Here is a 19,289-nt window from a genome sequence, read left to right as displayed (position 1 = left end):
TTTCATATGATGAAAGACTGGATCGACTAGGCTTATACTCACCGGAATTTAGAAGATTGAGGGGGGATCTGATTGAAACATATAAAATTCAAAAGGGATTGGACAGGCTAGATGCAAGAAGATTGTTCCCGATGTTGGGGAAGTCCAGAATGAGGGGTCACAGTTTGAGGATAAAGGGGAAGCCTTTTAGGACCGAGATTAGGAAAAACTTCTTCACACAGAGAGTGGTGAATCTGTGGAATTCTCTGCCACAGGAAACAGTTGAGGCCAGTTCATTGGCTATATTTAAGAGGGAATTAGATATGGCCCTTGTGGCTAAAGGGATCAGGGGGTATGGAGAGAAGGCAGGTACAGGGTTCTGAGTTGGATGATCAGCCATGATTGTACTGAATGGCGGTGCAGGCTCGAAGGGCTGAATGGCCTACTCCTGCACCTATTTTCTATGTTTCTATATTTCCCTAACAATGACTGCCCTCCCCCTGCCCCTTTCCCACTCTTAGACTGCAAAAGAGACTCATATAGAGAATTAGGTCACATACTGGATGTCATGAAATTTGTTTTTTTTTGTGACAGCAGTACAGTGCAAGATATAAAATTACTACAGTACTGTGCAAAAGTCTAACTATACAATATGTGCCTAAGACTTTTACGCAGTACTGTATAATCTTCCAAAGTTCTGTTCAAAGCTCCACAAACACTTCTCGTTGCCTCAGTAAAGCAGCCAGCATAATCAAAGGCCCAACCGGACGTTCTCTCTCCTCTCTTCCATCAGAAAGATACAAAGGCCTGAAAGCATGTACCACCAGGCTCAAGGACAGCTGCTACCCCACTGTTCATCAGATTCTTCAACAGTTCTCTCATACAATAGGTGGACACTTGACCTCACAGTCAACAGTGCTGCTCCAAAGTCTTAGGCACATGGAAAAAATTCTGTAAAGTGAAGACGTTTTCAAAAATAATAAAAAGTTTCTAATTATCAAAAAAGAGCAGTAAACAGTAAAAAAAAACTGGATCAGATCAATATTTAGTGTGACCACTCTTTGTCTTTAAAACTGCACCAATTCTCTTAGGTACAGTGTCGTGCAGCTTAATAAGAATATTGGCTGGTACGCTGTTGCAAGCATCTTGGAGAACTTGACATAGTTCCTCTCCAGACTTTAGCTGTCTTGCTTGCTTCTGTCTCTCCAGGTAATCCCAGACAGCCTCAATAATGTTGCGATCAGGGCTCAGTAGAGGTCGTAACATCTGAAACCATATAAAAAATCTCGGGTGCCTTAAGACTTTGGCACAGTACTGTGCCTCATTCTGATCTCGCAGATTATTCTTTATCTACACTGCACTTTCTCCGCAGCTGTTACACTCTATTCTGCATTGTTTTTGGTTTACCCTCTTCTACCTCAATGCACCGTGTAATGATCTGATCTGTATGCACAGTATGCAAGACAAGCTTTTCACTGTGTCTCAGTAGTAAACCAGTTCCAATACCAACTCAGAATACATTCCTTTATATTGGAATAGAAGCAAAAAGATGCTGAGAATTTAAAGTAAAAATTAACAGTGCAGAAAGCACTCAGCAGATCCATCAGTATCTACAGACAGAGAAAAACAGAGCCAATGCCATGGTTCAGAAATATCAATTTACCTGAAAAATCTTTCTCCATAGATATAGCCTGGTCTGCCAAGAATTTCATCCAATTTCTGCTATCTTTAACACTGTAAACCTGGTTATTGTACTTCGTTTATCAGGAAATGAGAGAGGATAACCTGAGAATTATAGCATGCATGCATTACTAAATGACAATAAAAGAGGACTACATGTCTTCATATCATAATCTAAAAAAAATATTTTTTATATCTATCACCAGGAACTGACTAAAGCCTACAATTAAAGAAAGAGTTAATTAACACCTTGAAAAGTTTCAGCTGTGCGGAAAGTCATAGAAAAACAGAACACCTATGACTCATGTTGGATTGGGGTTTAGAATTGTCATTTTTCATGTACAGTACTGTAGTTTAACTTTCTTATGCTTGCTACTCTTTCTTGCATAATAGTATGCTTCAATGTACATGTTTCCCTTCTGGAAAACACAAAAATACTATGACAACAAAAACTTCACACCCTCTTAAAAGTTTCTTTCCCCCCAGGCAGTTAATCTGATCAACCTTTCTAGTTAGTCTCCCCACCCCCTTCTACCTATTAACTCATTCACTCCTTTGTAAAAGCTTTAAGTCGCTTTTTATAATGCTGTTTACATTGTAAATACATCCTGGCATTTTCATTTTATTCCATATCTGTTCTTTAGTCACTAAATTTATTCTTTACGTAATTCTTTATTCTTTATTATTGTTGAATGTTGTTTTTGCTGCATGTCGTGCCCTGACCCAACATCCCACAACAAATTCCTAATACGTGTAAGTGTACAAATTGAATAAAGTTGATCCTTGATGTGATAAATAAATAATTAATTTTGAATTTGTATTGTTTTAATTGCAGAGCTGTAACTCGGGGCTTGAAGCTCTACTAGGCAAATTCTTTGGGTCCTTGCCTTTTGTAGAACATTGACCATCAGAGTAAACCAGGCACTTTGGCCCATGATGTTGTGCCGACCTTTTCACCTACTCTAATATCAATCTAACCCTTCCCTCCTACATAAGCCTCCATTTTTCTGTCATCCATATGCCTATCTAAGAGTTTATTAAATGCTCCTAGTACAGGGCTTTCCAAACTTTTTTTGTCATGGACCAATACCAATAAACAAAGGGTCCATGGACCTTAAGTTGGGAACCCCTGTCCAAATATATCAACCTTTGCCATCACTCTCTGTGTAAAGAACTTACCTCTGACATCCCCTCCCCTATACTTTCCTCCAAACACCTTGAAATTATGCTGCCCTGTACTAGAAAAAGTCCCTGGCTATCCACTCTGTCTATACCTCAAGTCATCTTGTACACCTCTATCCTGTCACCTCTCATCGTCCTTCACTCCAAAGAGAAAAGTCCTACCTCACTCAACCTATCCCCTTGAGACATGCTCTCTAATCTAGGCAGCATCCTGGTAAATCTCCTCTGCACCCTGTCTATAGCTTCCGTATCCTTCTTATAATAAGGTGACCAGACTGAACACGTTGCACACTGGTTGAATACCCAGTTGACGCAATCTTTCATTGGTTCTATTATGGTTACTGGATTTATTGAGTATGCCCACAAGGAAGTGAATCTCACAACTGGATATGGTGACATACCCAGAAGGTGGAGCTTAGGCGGGTCAAAGGCGACTCCTTTGCTTGCTTCTTCAGAAACAGCTCTATTTCCATCTTTTCCCTTTCAGGGTTCGTTTGAAGACCCTGACTTCAAGTTACACACTGACTAGCAGATGTCTGAGCAGAAGACTGGTGTGTCATGGGAGATGGAAGATCTAAGGCTGTGTGCCCAGAGACCTGAGGTCTTTGGGCACAGAGCTCGGAAAAAGCGACGCAACGGACTTTTAACATCGTAATCTAGTAAGATGTTTGTTGTGTCTCCTCTCTCGCTGTGAAGACGGAGACACCTCTTTCTCCCTTATTAGGGAGAGACAGAACCTGTGGTATGCTGAATGCCAGGTGAACAATGTCGCCTTTGGGGTAACTGCAAGTCTGCGTCTTTGCTGTTGCGTTGCTCACGCATGAGTGCTCAGTGGTGGGTGCCAATGCTTTTTTTTTGCTGATGGGGGGGGACATCGTTGCTTACTGCTGCTTACGCGCGGGAGGGAGGGGAGCTGGGGGGGGGGGAGGGACTTTGAGGTTCCAACATTTGACTATCATTCATTCTTTGGGGGCACTGCTCTGTTTTTGTGGATGTTTGTGAAGGAAAAGCACTTCAGGATGTATATTATATACATTTCTCTGACATTAAATGTACCTTTGAAACATATATGTACTTTAATAATTAAGCTGCTTTGAACTTTGAACTTACAATTGGTACTCTGCCTGCATGAGCAGGTAAGAGTTAAATGGAATTCGATCCAGGGAAGTACAAGATAACACTCTTGGAGAATACCTGCAGTGGCTCTTTATTGGGTGCTCCTATAAAGTGGCCAGTGAGTGCATGTTTGTGATCTTCTGCTGCTGTAGCCCATCCACTTCAAGGTTCGATGGGTTGTGCATTCAGAGACGTCCTTCTGCACACCACTGTTGTAACGCGTGGTTATTTGAGTTACTGTCGCCTTCCTGTCAGCTTGAACCAGTCTGGCCATTCTCCTCTGATCTTTTCTCATTAACAAGGTGCACTTGCCCACAGAACTTCCGCTCACTGGATGTTTTTTTGTATCTCACATCATCTTCTGCAAACTCTAGAGACTGTTGTGTGTGAAAATCCCAGGAGACCACCAACTTCTGAGATACTCAAACCATGAAATCATTCCAATGTCAAGATCACTTAGATCACATTTCTTCCCCAATCTGATGTTTGGTTATATTGTCATAGAAGAGCACAGCACAGAAACAGGCCCTTTGGCCCATCTAGTCTGTGCCAAACCATTTAAACAGGTTAGTCCCATTGACCTGCACCAGGGGCATACCCCTCCCATCCATGTAGCTATCCAAACTTCTCTTAAATGTTAAAACTGAAATCGCATCCCCAGCTCATTCCACACTCTCAACACCGCCTGAATGAAGTTTTCCCTTAACCATTTCACCTTTCACCCTTAACCCATGACCTCTAGTTGTAGTCTAATCTGAACAACAATTGAACCTTGTGACCATGTCTGAATGCTTTTATGCATTGAGTTGTTGTCATATGATTGGCTAATGAGATATTTGCATTAACAAGCAGGAGTACAGGTGTACCTAATAAAGTAGCCACCGTGTGTACAATTGGGCTAAATAGGAATATATACTGGCATCCGTTACTCTCATGAGACCATGGATTTGCGCCTTAGAAGGTTTCCAGGCCTGGGCAAGGTTGTATGGAAGACCAGCAGTTGCCCATGCTGCAAGTCTCCCCTCTCCACGCCACCGATGTTGTCCAAGGGAAGGGCATTAGGACCCGTACAGCTTGGCACCGGTGTCGTCGCAGAGCAATGTGTGGTTAAGTGCCTTGCTCAAGGACACAACACGCTGCCTCAGCCAAGGCTCGAACTAGCGACCTTCAAATCACTAGACGAACGCCTTAACCACTTGGCCACATGCCAAATAGGAATAGGAATGCAATGGGAAATATGAAGTGACGTGGAAGAACAAAAGGACCTGTAATGTATGACCACAATTTGCAGAAAAGACTCAATGGGCCAAATGGCCTAATTCTGCTTCTATGACTTATGGTCTAATTTTGAAACAAGGGTTAAAAAGGTAAATAGGCTGTTTTCCTTCATAGTATACTTCATTATACCAAACTGTGCACAACACAAGTTAGACCTCAGCTTCGGAACTGCACGTAGTTCTGGATGTCATAACTATGGTGTGATTACACTGGAGAGGGTCAAATAGAGAGCAACAAGGATGAAGAGAGGACAAGAAAGTTTGTAGCTCTGAGGAACAATTAGATAAATTAACACAGTTTTGTTTGAAGTAGAGGCAAGTAAGAGGGATTTAACTGAGATGTATAAAAGTATGAAGGTACAAGATGGAGAAGATAAACAGGATGAACAATGGGTCCCACGGTAGAGTAGTGGTTAGCACAACACTATTACAGCTCAGAGCAATCCAGAGTTTGGAGTTCAATTCTGGAGTCGTTCTGTAAGGAGACTCTGTACATCTTCCCCATGGAATAGATGGGTTTCTCCAGGTGCTCTGGTTTCCTCCCACAGTCCAAAATGTACCAGTTAGATTCATTAGTCACTGTGAATTCTCCTGTGATCGGGTTATGGTTAAATTGGGGTCATGGGTTTGCTGTGCCGGAGTGCCGCATTGTGAAAAAGAGTATAGTAGCACTATAACATGGCTTTTGTTTGCCAAACTAATAGCACATGACAGAAAATGCTACTTCCCTTTCTCAATTATTCTTGGAATTCCTGAGCTAAACTAGATTCTTAGGTAGATTATGATGGCCACACATCAATTGAAAACTGGTTAACTCCAAGTAGATCCCTGTTGGCCATTGGCGAACCACACACAAAATGCTGGAGGAATCTAGAGCAATTTCTGACTTCTGAAAGATTCGGGCTTCTTCCCCCCGTCTTTTTCAGCCCTGATGAAGGGTCTCATCCCAGAACTTCAACTATTTATTTATCTCCATAGATGCTGCTTGACTTACTGAATTTCTCCAGCATTTTGTATGTGGTACTCTGAATTTCCAGCATCTGCAGAATCTTCTGTGTTTACGGTCATCAGTGAGAACTTAGAAGGGATCCCTATCTCAATTGAATGCAGCAGACCCAATTAAATGCAGAACCATCAAAGATGAAAGAGTAAACTCAAGAGATTCTGCAGATGCTGGAAATCCAGAGCAACACACACAAAACTGCTGGAGGAACACAGCAGGTCAGGCAGCATCTATGGAGAGGAATAAACAGTCAACGTTTGAGGTTGAGACCCTTCATCAGGACTGAAGCCAGAAGTGGGGTGGAGGGGGAGGGAAAGGAGTATCAATGTTGAGTGAGGGGAAGGTTGGGTGGGTGGGGAAGAGGGGTGTGAAATAAGATGCTATAAGGTGATAAGCTGAAGAAAAAGCTCCCTGGGATGGGGGAGAAGATGGCGGTGCACGCGGCCACTTCGGTGATGATGTCTGTTATCTGTCAAATAGGGCATCATGCACAATTCTGATTTGATGGAGACAGACATGAGAGTACAGAGGAACATCTGGAAAACTTCTGGAATGCCCGCTTCGCTGCCGCTGCTACTGTGTGGTAACCAGAATCTCCGGAGCTGAAGGCCCCGAAACCCTCGGCTTTGCGTGTTTCAGTGGCCGGGAAGAGGTCGAAGGCGCTCGGCAGAGGATGGCGCTCAGGAGGCTGTATTGGAGAGGCTGGTCGGAAGCTCGGAGTTTTCGGACAGATGGACTCAGGGTCGGCTGTGGTCGGCTGCTTCCAAGGCATCAGCAAGTTGACGGTGCCTGGAGGTTTATGGCAGGGAGTTTCTCCCTTTTGCCGCCTGCTATTGGGGACTCGGGAGTCGATCGACTCGGGACTTTGAGGCCTTTTTTTTACTGTGCCTATGGTCTGTTCTTTATCAAATTATGGTATTGCTTTGCACTTCTGTAACTATATGTTATAATTATGTGGTTTTGTCAGTGTTAGTCTTTGGTCTGCCTTGTTTTCCGTGATATCACTCCGGAGAAACATTGTATCATTTCTTAGTGCATATATGCATTTCTAAATGACAATAAAAGAGGACTGAGTGTTCTCATAATCTAAAAAAAAGGAGTCTGATAGGACAGTGGACTATGGAATAAGGCAGGGGTTCCCAACACTTTAATAGTATTGGTCCATGTCATACAAAAGGGCTGGGAACCCCTGGGATAAAGGGAAGGAGGAGGGGAACCAGAGAGAGGTGATGGGCAGGTGAGAGTGGAACTGGAATGGGGAATAGAAAAAGAGAGAGGGAGGGAGGGGTGACAGAGTATTATCAGCAGTATAATGCCACGGTATCCCTGAGCAACAGGCTTGAATTCTCCATACTGACCTATTATAGAATGTATCTAGGTCATTCCATCAACGTTTCAAATGACACCGAATCTTGACAAGTGGTGCCATGGCCTTTCTCTTTGTCAGCTCACAAAGTCCATTCAGTTAGGATTCACGCCTCCAGCAAAACTTTTAAGCAATAAATCGCATACAGTAACGGGGGAGAAAGAAGAAATATGAAACAAAATCTCCTCAGTACCGAAGAGAAGAGAATGCAAATCCTACTACAGTACAACATTCCCCAACACCGTTTTCGGGACACTGTCAGAAATTACCCTACAGCTGCAAATCTCTGTACTTTCTGGGCAGTTCACAATTATTGCTTGCTCCCTGTTTCACACTTGGACCTTGCATTATTTTGAAATTTTGAGATAAAGATTACACGTACATCAAATCAAACAGTGAAGTGCATCGCTTCCGATAAGCTGGCGGCGTGCTCAGACACAGAGGCCACTCCAGGTCCAACCAAGGGTGCAATTATTCACTTTATATCTTTTTTAAGATCATAAGACTCTGCTGGTTATCAAGGATACCAAGTACAGAAGGCTTCCCCTTCAGCCAGTTGCTCAATAGTGACGGGGCTGGACTTACTAGGTACTGTAGTTGTGGTGTCACCTGGACTGGTTGTGTACCGTCGCTGTGCCGAGGTGCCACGTGATCCAAAAGAAAGTGCAAGTGACTGTCTTGGGACATTTTTCTTGCGATCGCAAGATCCTGTTGAACGTTGGTGATGTGGATTACTGCAAATCTGGTTCGCTGGTTTGTTGGTGAGACAGATGGCGGGGGAGCTGTGTTGCCTTGGTTGCGGCGAGGACTAGGCCCTCAGACTACGGGGTTGCCTATTGCAGCCACCCAGGAGAGAAGACACTGAGGCATTATGCGAGAGAGAAGAGGCATCTGTGGGTTTGCTGGAGTACGTGCTGGGATGGGGGCTTCTCTCCAGTGTTCCAGAACATCCCATGCACCATCATTCCACAGGTCATGCCATTCAGGGCCTTGGACTATATTTTTTAGTGACTTTACATTTCCTGCTATCATAACTATATGTGCTATGTGCTGTGTGCTGTTGGTAATGTGTTTTGCACCTTCAGAGGCACACTGTTTCATTTGGCTATACTCATGTACAGCTGAAAGATAGTTGAACTTGAGTTTGCATCAAATTAAATCAGTGAGGAATGTGCTGGGGGCAGCCCAGAAGTGTTCCGCACACCTCACGGGCCCACAGCTCACTAATCCTAACCTGTATACCTCTCGAATGTGGGAGGATTCCAGGGCAGCCAAAGGAATTCTACCCAGTAACTGAAAAAATATACAAACTCCTTACGGGCAGCGGTGGGAAATGAACCCTAGCCGGAGAAGGCTGGCGCCGTAAAGTGATGTGCTAACCGCCACACTATCGTAACCCTGTATTCATGATGTAGGTATGAATGACAAGGCCAGCATTTAATACATATCCCTAATTGCCCTGAAAGTGGGACGGTATGGCCAAAATGGTGTGGGGGCCACGATCGGACAGCTGGAGATATAAGAGACTGCAAATGCTGGAATCTGGATGCAGGACTGCAACGCAAAATATCGACAGCTCCTTTCCTCCCAGAGATGCTGCTCACCGAGTGACCAATACTGGATGTGCTTGACAGAAAAGAAATATGACTTCACTATCTTCTCACCAACTATTCCCCCCAACTCCAATTCAAGAACTAACAGAATAGGCCAGGTGGATGCCCAGAATGGAACATACAGTCAAGTCGTCAACACCAATTCTGAGCAACGTTCCCTCTAATTTTCTTTTACAGCTGTGCAGACCAACCATGGCTCTGAGCGGAAATTTTTTTTTACACTGCCTGAAAACTGCACGGCACTTTAATGAAACACCATATAAAAGAAAATCACAGATGCGTGGCAACAACGGCTATGTACGCGGGAGCATTGCGGTTACAGCGTGGCCGTGCACCCGCATGGCTCAGAGGGAACGGTAATCCTGAGCTATCAGTGGGGGTTTGCCTTTACGTATCAGCTATGACTAGGGTTGAGTTCAGAGACCCAGTCTAGACACGCGACTACGTAACTCGGGCCAACACTGGCACTTCCAACCCAGCAGCGGAATTCATACAGCCACCTGCTTCACAAATCCAGTGGCCCAGGTTCAACCTCAACCCCTGGTAGTGGCTGGAGGGAGTTTTCACCTTCTCTCTGTGTCACTGCACGTTTCCTCTGGGTTCAATGGGTTCTTTCCACATCCCAAAAAATGCAGATTGATAGAGTGAATGTCTACTGTAAATTCCCCTTGGTGTACATGAGTGGTATAAGACCTTAAGATACAGGAGCAGAATTAGGCCATTTGGCCCATTGAGTCTGTTCTGTTTTTTTATTATTCCTCCTAATCCCATTCTCCTGCCCTCTCCCTGTAACCTTTAATGCTCTGACTAATCAAGAACCTATCAACCTCAGCTTCAAATATTCGCAATGACTTGCCCTCCACAGCCATCCGTGGCAATGAATTCCACAGATTCACCACCATCCAGCTAAAGAAATCACCCCTCAGCTCTGTTCTAAAAGGGAGGTCATTCTATTCTAAGGCAGTCCCTCTGGTCCTAGACTCCCCACTATAGGAAACATCCTCTCCACGTCCATGTGTATGTACAATCATGGAGGGGCGGGTGTCATTGTTTAGCACAAAATGGGTCAGGTAGGATTAATGTTAAAATTGGTCCTTATTGTTCAGTACAATTTTGGTGGGCTGTAGCACCTGTTTTTATACTGAATCCCTCTGGCTTGCGAGATCATAGATCTGCGCCTGGAAAGTCTTCACACTCCAGGGCGCAGGCCTGGGAAAGGTTGTATGGAAGACCAGCAGTTGCCCATGCTGCAAGTCTTCCCTCTCCACACCACTGATGTTGTCCAAGGGAAGGGCATTAGGACCCATACAGCTTGGCACCAGTGTCGTCGCAGAGCAATGTGTGATTAAGTGCCTTGCTCAAGGACACAACACGTTGCCTCGGCTGGGGCTCGAACTCACGACCTTCAGATCGCTAGTCGAATGTTTTAACCACTTGGCCACGTGCCCACATGAATCTCTCTGTAGCTCACTATGATATGATCTTTTTGGGAGGACACATTAAACCCACGCATTGCTAAAAATGCTAAAGTTTAAAGAAAAATCCATGAGCAATTGGAGTATTGTAACATAAACCTGAATCTCAACTGATTCACAAGAAAGGTTCAAATCCCATTCAAGGTCTTTTGCATTTGGGAGCAATGTTCCGCTGAACATTATTTGCTGCTGGAAGTTCACCCAGGAAACCAAGCTTACATGCACAAATTCCCCATTCTGCACCAAAGTAGCTATGAGGCTAGTGTGGGAGTACTGTTCCCTAGACTGGCATTTGAGGGGAGCAATGGGACTGTATGGTGAGATCAACCACAGTGAGCTGAAGTCTATGTCTGGTGCTCTTTAGGAGAAAGATGCCCAGCAACTGCTTAGACAGCAGGGAGGCTGCCTGTCTTGGACAATATTGCTCCCTTTACCAACACTACTTACAGGTGTTCTCCTTCACGAGTGTCAAGTTAACTAATGTAGAAGAGAGGGGGTGGCACCTTGCGTAACAATTAGTGCAATTCTTTTACAGTGCAAGTAATCACTGATCAGGGTGACTGACTCTCGCCGCTGCCTGTAAGGAGTTTGTACGTTCTCTCCGTGACCGCGTAGGTTTCCTCCGGGTGCTCTGGTTTCCTCCCACAGTCCAAAGACCATGGTGGTTAGTAAGGTGTGGGCCTGCTACGTTGGTGCTGGAAGTGCGGCGTCACTGGCAGGCTGCTCCCAGCTCAATTCTCCAAACGTGTTGCTCATTGATGCAAAATGACGCATTTCACTGGTTGTTTCAACATACGTGTGACAAATTAAACTAATCTTTAATCTTCTTTCTCTCTTTCATTAAGATGCATTAATCATTTGAAGTGTAACAAAATGGTTAGATAAATAAAAAGCAAGCTTTACCCCATAAGAACAGAAGATTCAAATGGCAGAATTAGGCAATTTGGCCCATCGAGTCTGCTCCATCATTTCATCATGGCTGATCCATTTTCCCTCTCAGCCCCAATCTCCTGCCTTCTCCCGTGACCTTTCATGCCCTGACCAATCAAGAACCTATCACCCTCTGCCTTAACTATACTCAATGACTTGGCCTCCACAGATCTCACGGCAGTGAATTCCACAGGTTTGCCACTCTCTGGTTAAAGAAATTCCTTTTTCCATTCTAAAAGGACATCCCTCAAATCTGATGCAGTGTCCTCTGGTCTTAGACTCCCCCACCTTTGGAAACATCCTCTCCACATCCACCATATCGAGGCCTTTCAACCTTCAATAGACCCCACTCGACCCCCACATTCTTCCGAAATCCAGTGAGCACAGTCCCGGAGCTTTCATTGGTGGATGGGTCAGTAAGTGGGGGAAAGGCTGGTGGCAAAGGAATTGGAAGACAGATAAGAAATGCCTCCTTTTATCCACATGGAAGCACAAGAGGCTGCAAATGCTGGAACCCAGAGCGATACACAATACACAGGATGATTTCAGCAGATCCAGCAGCGTCTATGGAGGGTAATGGACAGTTGATGTTGTTGGTGAATAATCCATCTTCTCTGAGATCAGGATAGTGAAGAGAGGTTTTGGAGATGGACCAAGTGAATTTGAGAGAGGGGTGAAATTTGCCAGCCAAGTTGATGAGATGGAGACGGACTGCTTTTAAAATAATGTCCATTCACTTTTAGGCTGAAGTTGGCTGTCCATTTCCCTTCATAGATACCACTTGACCTGCTCAGTTCCTCGAGCCCATTGTACAAATACATCTCTTAATCCTGAGAATGCTCCTCAAAAGGATGACGCATGCAAGTTTAACAATAGGTTTTCAAAAGTGAACCAGCTGAATAGTTGAAAAGGAAATATTTGCAGTGTTACAGAAAACAAGCTGGGAAATAGTATTATACAACTGACTGAAATCATTCTAAAAGACTTCCTGTGCTCTGCGTCTTTTAGACCATATGACCATAAGACATAGAAACAGAATTAGGCCATTCGGTCCATCAAGCCTGGTAGCTATTTGATCATGATTGATTTGTTATCCCTCTCAACCCCATTCTCTCGCCTTCTCCCCATAACCGTTGAACCCCTTAGTATCAAGAACCAATCAACCTCCGCTTTAAATATAACCATTGACTTGGCCTCTACAGCTGCGGGTGGCAATGAATTCCACAGGCATAAATCACGCCTCAGCAATGCCTTATATAATTTCAACATAACATGCCATTTCCTGCATTTAATATGTTGATTTATGAAGGCTAATGTGCCAAAAGCTTTCTTTATGACCCTATCCAACTGTAATGCCACTTCCAATGAATTGTCGACCTCTATTCCCAGATCCCTCTGTTCTACCACAGTACTCATTGCCCTTCTGCTCACCGTGTAAGACCTACCCTGCTGGTCTTCACAAAGTGCAATACCTCACACATCTGCATTAAATTCCATCTGCCATTATTCCAGTCGGTCCAGATTCCGCTGCAAGCTTTGATAGTCTTCCTCACTGCACTACTCCCCCAATCTTGGTGTCATCCGCAAACTTGCTGCATACCATCATCCAGATTGTAGGTACAGATGACAAACAACATTGGGCCCAACACCGACCCCTGCGGCACACCACTAGTCACAGGCCTCCGGTCAGAGAGGCAACCATCTACTCCCACTCTCTGGCTTCTCCCACAAAACCAATGCCTAATCCAATTTACAACTTCATCTTAAACACCGAGCTAATGACCTTTCTTGAGCTTCCTCCCACGTGGGACCTTGCCTTAAAGTCCATGTAGACAGCATCCACTGCCCTGCCTTCATCAACTTTAAGAACATTGCCTTCAAGAACATTAGTCCCATCAAGATCAAACTTCTGATTCCTGACTTTGTGTGTAGCAACATCTTTCTCCACAACTATTCCAACAAAACAGCTTTTTTGTTTTACACACAGAGTGGTGGATGCATCTGGCAGGGGTGATGGTAGAGGCAGACACATGAGGGATATTTAAGAGACTCTTAGACAGGGATGAAAGTAAAATGGAGGGCTGTGTGGGAGGGAAGTGTTAGATTGATCTTTGAGTCAGTTAAAAGGTCAGCACAACATTGTGGGCTGAAGGGCCTGTGTTGTAGTGTTTGATGTTCTAAACAAGGAAGGGAAAAAAAAGAAATTGTATTTATAAAGCTCCTTTCATAGTCTCTGGAGATCCCCAAGCATTTTACGGCCAACTAAGGTGCTGTTTAAGAGTAGTCACTGTAGGAGAAATGTAATAGACAGCTTGTGTATTAGAACAAACAGGAACAGGAAAATGTCCAGATAATCGTTTCACGATAATTGAGCAAGATATCATGATGAGGACACCAGGGATCGCTCCCTACACCTCTAAAATAAACAGCAGGATGATTTATTTTAATTCCAGAAGGCAAACTAAATTAAAGTAAATTTATTATCAAAGCAGGTACTGGATATGTCACCATATAGTACACCGCGATTCATTTTCTTGCAGACATTCATAGTGGATACAAAGAAACGCAATAGAATCAATGAAAAATTACACACAAAGATTGACAAACAACCACTGCACAAAAGAAAACAAACTGTGCTAATATTAAATAAACAAAGGAATAAATAATATTGAGAATGTGAGTTGTAAAGTCCTTGAAAGTGAGTCCAGAGGTTGTGGAATCAGTTTAGTGTTGAGGTGAGTGAAGTTGTCCATGCTAGTTCAGGAGCCTGATGGTTGAGGGGTAGTAATTATTCCTGAACCTGGTGGTGTGGAACCGAAGGCTCCTGTACCTCTTGTCTGATGGTTGGATAACGCTTCAACCAAAAGTAGCAGTCCAAGATTGTAGGATTCCCCCAGTCCTGAAGCGGAATAGGAATCGTGAGCTGCCTAAGTGCTACACCTGCCCATACACCTCCTCCCTCACCTCCATTCAGGGTCCCAATCAGTCCTCCCAGGTGAGGCAGCACTTGGCCTGTGAGTCTGCTGTGGTTGTCCATTGTGTCCGGCGCACCCGGTGCCACCTCCTCCATTTTGATGAGCCCCGTCATTAAATAGGGTGACTCCTTCATTCCATCTGCCACAAGCAGAACTTCCCGGTGGCCAAGCACTTTAATTCTGATTCCCATTCCAGTTCCAACCTGTCGGTCCATGGCCTCCTCTTGTGCCGAGATGAGGCCACACTCAGGGTGGTGGGGCAGTACCTTATATTCCACCTGAGTAATCTTATGGCATGAATATAAATTTCAGTCAAAAAAAACTCCCCTTTCCCCACTCTAACCTTGTATCTCTTTTCACCAGCCCATCTCTTCCCACTGGGTCCCCTCCTCTTTCCTTTCCTCTTATGGTTCGTTGTCCTCTCTGTTCAGCTTCCTTCTTCCCCAGCCCTTGACCTTTCCCACCCAGCTGCCTTGACCTATCACCTTCTAGTCTGTCCTCCTTCCCTCCCCCCACCTTTTTACTCTGGCTTTTTCCCCCTTCCTTTCTAGTTCTGAAGAAGGTTCTTAGCCCGAAACATCAACTTTTTATTCCTCTCCACAGATGCTGCCTGGCCTGCTGAGTTCCTCCAGTGTGTTGCACTGGAATTGATTGTCCTGTTTCAACCCCAGAGTTCAGTTAGGATTGTATCTTTAGATCCAGAAACAAATGCTAATCCATTTGAGAGAGAAAAGGTCATGGACTGGGATGGTAAGTCATGGTTATAGCTTACAGATGTTTCCAGGTGCGGCATTGAAATGATTTAACGACAACAGAGATTTCTGAGGAGAAGAATCATTTTTTTTCTTTTTTTTTCCTCAGTGAACTTCCAATAGAAATTAACATTCTTAGTGATGTACAGGGTGGCACTTTAAAACATTTAAAATAATTTGAAGGATCTGTTGATTTGTGCAATTCAACAACTTGACAATTTACTGGAAGTTTTTATGGCTCCTTGGCAATGCAGTGTAAGAATAGTCATGTAGTCATAGAAGAGCACAGCACAGAAACAGGCCCTTTGGCCCGTCCAGTCTGTGCCAAACCATTTAAGCAGGTTAGTCCCATTGACCTGCACCGGGGGCATAGCCCTCCATTCCCCTTCCATCCATCTAGTATCAAACTTCTCTTAAATGTTAAAACTGAAATCGCATCCACTACTTGCACTGGCAACTCATTCCACAGTCTCAACGCCGCCTGAATGAACTTTTCCCTTAACGATTTCACCTTCCACCCTTAACCCATGACCTCTAGTTGTAGTCTACTCCAACCTCAGTGGAAAAAGCCCGCTTGCATTTACCCTATCTGTAGCCCTCATAATTTTGTATAACTCTATATCAAATCTCCCCTCAATCTTTGACATTCTAGAGAATAGAGTCCCAACCTATTCAACTTTTCCCAGTAACTCAGGTCCTCAAGTCCTGGCAACATCCTTGTAGATTTTTTCTCTGTATTCTTTCAATCTTATTTACATCCTTCCTGTAGGCCGGTGGCCAAAGCTGGATGCAATACTTGAAATTAGGCCTCCGCATATCTTCTATATATAGGAGGGATTCGTGTTTGGGGATTTGCCTTTTAGCTGGTTCAGCAAAACACTGTGGGCTGAATAGCCTGTTCCTGTGCTATACTTTCCTATGTTCTGCTTCTTATACAATCTCAACACAACATCCCAATTCCTGTACTCAACACATTGATTTATGAAGGCCAATGTGCCAAAAGCTTTCTTTACGACCCTGTCTACTTGTGACGCCGCTTTCAATGAATTTGTCTGGGTCTGCTACATGAGCCTTCTATTTATGTAATTAACTGAAATGTGCCTATGATGACCTTTGGCCCACGCAGTCATCACTATTTTCGCCTTTCAAACATCACTTGACTTAGTCCACCATCCAACTTTACTCCCACCTCAACACATCAGCTGCTCAAAGCCTCAACCGTGCCTTTGTTAATTCCAGCCTTATCCGTTTCAATGCATAATCGACAGCTTCCTCATCCTACACTGTGTAAGGTTACAGTCATTAGCCATTCTTTAACTCTCACTGTCTACCAATCACCCAGTAACGCTCTGCTCAGCAAGCAGTACTGGTTCCAGTTAAACAAATCACTGATTTCAACTTTCCTTTCAGATCACTCAGTGGTCTTCAGAGAGATTCAAGATTCAAGATTGTTTAATGTTGTTTCCTGAACACAAGTGTAAGCAGAATGAAATAATTGTTACTCCAGATTTGATGCAGCACAAAAAAACCCACAAAAGATAAAGAACACAACAATAAATATAACCCAATAATAATAAATATACTGAAACTACCCAAATAGCTTACATTGATAGATTCATAGAATGTCCATAAAGTGATGCTAGGCTGAACATAAGGTGACTGACAGGAAGTAGTAAAGTAGAGGTGGGTTAGTGAGTGGAGGTGTTGATCAACCTTACTGCTTGGGGAAAGGAACTGTTTGAGTCTGGTGGTCCTGGCGTGGATTCTAAGTAACTTCCTCCCTGATGGGAGTGGGACAAACAGTCCATGAGCAGGGTGGGTGGGATCCTTCATAATGTCACTGGCCCTTTTCTAGCAACTTTCTCTACATATGTCCTTGATGGTGGGTCGGCTGTTGCCAGTGATGTGTTGGGCAGCTTTGACTCCCTGCTGTCGAGCCTTCCTGTCCGCTGCAGGGCAGTTTCTGTACCATGCCGTGAAGCAGCTTGTCATTGGTCACAAATAATCTAGGCTTGGACTCAAATTAGAATGTTTAGTTAGTTGGATCTGTGCTTAATGTGGCCTGTTTCTGAAGACCAAGTCAAGAAACATGGTTTAAACCTGAACGTCTTGCAGAAGGAAACTGATGAGGTACACATTACTACAAATTCAGGGAGGTCTGGTTTCCTACGCAAATTGTTAAAAAAAAAATACATGTTTTCTCTTTTTATATATTAAAAAATTCTATTTTGAAACCTGGACACCACACACTAAAGATTGGAGATTCTCAACAAGTCAGGCAGCATCTGCGGAGGAGAATAAACTATCGATCTTCCGAGACCTTTCATGGTATGATTACATAGTGGCTGGCATAACATTTTACAGCGCTGGTGACTGGAGTACAATTCCTACCGCTATCTGTAAGGAAGATATACGTTCTCCCCGTGACTATGTGCCTCTCCTCCGGGTGCCCCAGTTTCCTCCAGCATTCCACAGACCTACAGGTTAGTAAGGGTTAGTAGGCTGTGGGCATGCTATGTTGGCGCCACTTGCGGACAGGACTTTAAGTTTTCACTTTGTCAGACTGTGTTGGCTTCCAGCGCAAACGACGCACTTCATTCTGTTTCGATGTTTCAATGTATATATGGCAAACAAAGCTAATCTTAACATCTTATCTTATCAGGGTTGTCAACTGAACAGTCATCAAAGAAATATCGACTGCTTATTTCTCCCCATGGATGGTGCCTGACCAGCTGAGTTTCTCCAGCATGTTCTGTGTTGCTCAAGATTTCCAGCATCTGCAGAATCCCCTGTGTTTTTAATTTTCAATCCCCAATACTACTGGACGAAAGCCAACATTGCTCAAGTAAAAGCAAAAAATGCTGGAAATACTTGGGTCAGGTAGCATCGGTGAAGTGGGAAAGTTACTGTTTCAAGCTAATGACTTTTACTCAAAATTTATGGCAGAGCCAGATGGGTTCTACATTAGCCAGGGCATCAAAGGGTAGTGGGGAAGGCAGGGGAGTGGGGATGACTGGAAGAATTGGATCAACCCATGATTGAATGGCAGAGGAGACTCGATGGGCCGAATGGCCTACTTCTGCTCCTATATCTTATGGTCTTATATTCCTCAAGGTTGCCGAGGACTTTAGTTGATGATGTTGATATCCTTAAGGTGATTTCTTAAGCATCCTTTGAGGCACGGTTAACTTGAGAAAATTCACATCATGTTTATTGCTAAGTTGAAAACTTAAAGTTCAAAGTGAATCTATTATCAAGGTACATACTGCATACATGCTCCCTTTCACCTTCTTGCAGTTATACTCAAAAAATCCAATAACCACTATAGAATCAATGAAAGGGAGCATCCACAGGATGGACAACCATCAAACTGGGCAAATACAAAAGAAATATAATAACAACAATCATGTAGGGTCTTTTAAGAGACTCTTGGATGGGTACATGAAGCTTTGAAAAACAGAGGGCTATGGGTAACCCTAGGTAATTTCTACGGTAAGGACATGTTCAGCACAGTTTTGTGGGCTGAAGGGCCTGTATTGTGCTGTAGGTTTTCTACGCTTCTATGTGCCATGTTGTATGATGTGGATGATCAAGGTCTATGATCATGACTGTTCTTGGCAAATTCTACAGAAGTGGCTTCCCATTGCCTTCATCTGGGCAGTGCCTTTACAAGATGGGTGACCCTAGCCATTATCAACACTCTTCAAACTTTATCTGCCTGGTGTCAGTGGTCGCATAACTAGGACTTGTGATATGCACCAGCTCTCGACTCATACGACCATCCACCACTTGCTCCCATGGCTTCAAGTGACCCTGATTGGGGGGAGTGAAGCAGGTGCTACACTTTGCCCAAGGGTGACCTCCAGGTTAACAGAGGGCAGGAGCACCTCACACCTACTTTGGTAGAGATGAATCCCAAACTAATAAATAAATAAGCAATA

The 19,289-nt window shown here is 44.0% G+C and overlaps 1 protein-coding gene across 4 annotated transcripts in view; it reads right to left on the bottom strand.

Moving 5' to 3' along the window:
• LOC140204767 (suppressor of cytokine signaling 1-like) overlaps positions 1-19,289 on the bottom strand; it is an 82,818-nt gene that overhangs the window by 45,870 nt on the left and 17,659 nt on the right. For 2 of the 4 annotated variants that reach the window (XM_072271533.1, XM_072271535.1), the window contains exon 2: positions 1,643-1,764. The exons of the other annotated variants lie outside the window; for them this stretch is intronic. The gene's annotated coding sequence lies outside the window, so the exon portion shown is untranslated. The remainder of the gene's footprint in view (positions 1-1,642; positions 1,765-19,289) is intronic. 4 annotated transcript variants of the gene reach the window in all.

The sequence above is a fragment of the Mobula birostris genome, chromosome 11, assembly GCF_030028105.1.
Source record: "Mobula birostris isolate sMobBir1 chromosome 11, sMobBir1.hap1, whole genome shotgun sequence".
NCBI classification, from domain to species: Eukaryota; Metazoa; Chordata; class Chondrichthyes; order Myliobatiformes; family Myliobatidae; genus Mobula; species Mobula birostris.
This window is presented reverse-complemented; position numbering and strand designations above follow the sequence as displayed.